We start from the raw sequence: 4,407 nt of genomic DNA on the forward strand, positions 1-4,407 counted from the left end.
TGGATGTGATCCAGGAATGATATTATTTTCCTGGAATAACTGAATCGATTGAATTGACCCAGATCTTAGCTCCTTGCCCTTCCATCTTCTTTCTGCCTGCAGATGGAGCAAACATTTTGTGACCATAAGAGCCACATAATTGAGAGAATAAGAGAATGGAGCTGGACAGAGCCTAGGTTCCTAATACCCTGTAATGACTGTGCTTGCACTCAACTTGTTTTCTCTTATGCTCTAGTAGTCACAAAAGAAAAATAACTTTATTTTAAGAAACTACAGCCGAATATCTGGTATATAGAAATAATAAAATCCCAAGTGACACAGGAAACTCACAAGCTAAAAAGGGGAAAGTATTTTACTTCCTAGCTTTCACTTCTAAAATTTCTGAAATTCAATCTTATTTATTTATTCTGTTGAGTGACAGGTCATTCCTAAACAAATAACAATGTCTCTGGGGGCAAGGGGATGCCAGGCTTTTATTCTCAACTCTAAATCCAAGGACAGAATTAGCTTTACCTGGACCATAAAGACTACAAATGAAACACACACACACACACACACACACACACACACACACACACACACACACAAGTATTCTTATGAGAGAAAAGTGAACGTATTCTAGAGAGCCAAAACCATTCTCCCAGGATAAGGGAGGGAGGAAGGTATATGTGTGTGTGAAATGATTAAGTTTTTACTTAACTTCAGCTGACAAATATTGGCAACAGCAAGGCTGTTTGCAACCCCATAGTTTCTCCTCTAATTTGTCACACTAAAAGCTAGCTTTTGCAGTGACAGAATGTCTGCATGATTTCTAGCTTCTCCTCTAACCTAAGTATTGTCAATCAAAATTCAGGAGATTTCTACAACGAGCTTCTATGCTGTGATCTGTTTGTTCAAAATAAGTTGCTTTTCACTCCTCAGTTTGTGCCTTGTGGTTTAGGAAATCTAGTTGCCTGGTGAACCTGGCCAAAGTCTTGACACATTCTTTCAATACATTTTTTCATGTATTGATGCTGCAGGCACTGGGGCTTCCCAAGTCTGGTTCAAATCAAGTTTTTTGTTTGTTTCTTTTGTTTTCTGTTATTATTACTTTTACCAGCTCTATTTAGGAGATGACAAGAAATCTTTACTCCACCAGTTTACACTAAAAGTATATCATATGCCACTTATATTGTCACTTGGAATGATTAAATTCAACATATATGTGTGTGTGTATACATATACATATATATAGTTCAGATTTCTAGATTTCAGAGTTGTCCTTAATAGAAAAGTATAAATTTCTAACATACAGTTTTTATCATGCCAACTCTATCTTAAACCATCAAAAGTCATTTTATCAAAAGATAAAATCCAATATTCTTACCTTGGTATGCATGTACTTATCAAAGTAAATTCAACTGCACAGTGTCTCCAGCTATGCTATGTGCTTCTTCAAGTTTATGAGTGTGCATAAGCTCTATTAAAATGTTCTATCTAAAATGTTTTCTCTATCTAAAATATTCTCTTGGTCAATCAACAATGTGTATATATTTATAAGCCAACACCATGGAAAAGCTTCCTCCATGGACTTGCAGTCAGATATTATCATTTTGAATTTCTATGTTATTGCGACATTTGCCATAGCCTTCTCCATATTTTATTTATTTAAATATGTGTTTTATGTTGAAGTATCTTACTCTCCCTTCTAGATATTTGTATCTTTAAGGGCAGCATCTTTCTATTACTCATGAATGTTTGCATGATGGCTCCTAGTCTAGTAGTTCTTCAGAGAATATTTGGATTAAATTTTTTAAATTAAATTAAAAAAAAACCAGTCATATTAAACAACTTCCACTTTTGTGCAAGGAAAGAATCAATTTAATCATTCCAAGTTTCTATTTACACAGCCTAAATAAAATTGACAGAACAACTATGAACTAATGTGGTTAACATTAACTTGAATAAGTAGGTTGATGTTGATGAGAAATAGAAAACAAACAAACAAAAATACACTTTAAGAATTCTGTTTGATATCACCTTCTAGATGATCTGGAACTTTTAATTAGCAAAGATCACCTCTTGGAAGTATGAAGGTACAGCATATATACCTTCATGAGAGAGATCATTTTTGAGCTAATGTCTTCTTAATCTACAACTCCTCTAGATCTCTTTTCTAAACTCCTGTTCTGCATTCTATATGTTGTCTAAAGATACAGACACAAAATCCCCACTACCCTATGAAATTCATATCGAAAAGAACTATCTTTCCTCATCTGACAGTTTTTCCTTTTAAATATTCTATCTACCTTCCATTTTTAGACAAACGTTCTGGATATCTAATGCTGCACACAAACCCCTAAAACTTAGTGGTGTACAATAATTATTTTGCTCACACGTCTGGTGTCTGGACTGACACCTCAGCAGGACTAACTTGTGTCTGCTTCACTCTGTATCAGCTGGGACAGCTTGAAGCCTGTAGTCTGTAATCATTCAAAATCTCATCTACTCGCTTGACAGTGTCTGGGATGCAAAGCCTCAGCTAGGAAGCCTTGACTGAACACCAGAATGGCTAAGGACTCCTTGGGTATCTCTCTTTATTTCTATGTGATTTTGCAACATAGCAGCTTCAAGGTAATTGGCTTCATTACATGGATTCTCAGGTTCCAAAGTATATGTCCCAAGAAATATCCAAGGGGAAGTTGTATATTCAATAGGACTTCCACCTGGAATTTACAAAGTATGGCTTCTGTCACACTCTGTAGATGGGAGCAATCACAGGCCCCCTTCCAGATTTAAAAGGATGGGCCACAGATACCATTTGTCTGTGAAAGTAAGTGCGATGTATGACTGGAAATATTGTGGTGGCCATGGGTGGAAAACATAATTTGTTACAGTAAATTTATTTTCCTCTTGGAAACATGCTGAAAAATGTAGTTACTTATAATATGGCAATATCTTATTTATTGTCCCTCAAGAAGGATTAATCTTTGAGAATAAATGACTAATAATTATGTTTGGCTATCAATGTTCCTCTGCTTAATAACTGTTGCACTTGTTTTCAAAATTTCTACCTGTACTTCTGCTTCTTTTTACTTCTTTTTAAAACTTATTATATAGTCTTATTATGTGAGAGTACAGAAAGAGTAAGTCATACTGTAATATTCACCTATCTTACTGACACACATAATATAGCATATTTTCCATATTTTCTTCTGATATTTTCTTGTCTTTTTGTCTGACTTTTACCCCTGCTCTCCAACTCTTTCATTAAAATGTTATACATAAAAGAAAATCTTTCTGGATTATTTTCCCTGGTACCATTATCCCTTCCTCTTTAATCCATCTATTTTTTTTAATAAAGAAAGAGAGAAAGAGAAAAGGAGAGGAGCAGAAGGAGAGGGAGAGAGAATCTTAATTAGGCTCCATGCCCAATGCAGAGCCTGATGCAGGGCTCAATCTCAGGACTTTGGGATCATGACCTGAGCTGAAATCAAAAGTGGGATGCTTAACTGACTGAGCCACCAAAACACTCCTAAAATTCATTTTTGAATATGATATGATGAATGACAGTTGCGTTTTTCTATCTAGTTAAAAAATTATCTCAGTATGATTTATCATATTCCTTAACCTATCACTAATAGTTTTAATTAGCTTAATTTGAGATACAATTTATGTATGTATAATAAAGTTTATCAATTCTGCATGCACAATTTAAAAGTACTGACAAACAGATGCAATAATTAACAAAAATTTGGATATTCAAGATAAAAAGATATAAACCGTGACATCTAAAACATAAAACATTCAGTGGGGGAGAGTAAAAATATAGACCTTTAGAATGTGTTAAAATTTAAATGATTATCAACAATATAAACTGTTAAACATACAAGCCTTCTGCAAGCCTTTTGCATAAGTCTCATAGTAACCACAAGGCAAAAACCAAGTATAGGTACACAAAAGATAAAGAAAAAGGAATCTAAGCATACCAATACAGAAAAACATCAAAACAAAAAGAAAGGGAACAAGAAAAGCAAAAAGGAACATAGGAATCATAAAATAGCCAGAAAGCAATTAATACAATGGCAATAGCATCTTAACATATCTATCAATAATTACTAGAACATAACTAGACTAAATTCTCTAATCAAAAGACATAGAGTGGATGAATGGTGAAAACCAAGACCCCTCTATATGCTGCCTATAAAAGACTTCCATCAAAAGTAAGGACACACACAGACTGAAAATATAGGGATGTAAAAAGATGTTCCATGCACATGGAAACCAAAAGATAGTTTGGGGTAGCTATACTTACATCATGCATAATAGACTTTAAGACAAATACTATAATAAGAAACAAAGGAGGTTATTACATAATGATAAAAGGGTAAATATAATAGGATATAATATTTGTAAATGTTTATTCAC

The sequence above is a fragment of the Crocuta crocuta genome, unplaced genomic scaffold (assembly GCF_008692635.1).
Source record: "Crocuta crocuta isolate KB4526 unplaced genomic scaffold, BGI_CrCroc_1.0 scaffold6, whole genome shotgun sequence".
Lineage (NCBI taxonomy): Eukaryota > Metazoa > Chordata > Mammalia > Carnivora > Hyaenidae > Crocuta > Crocuta crocuta.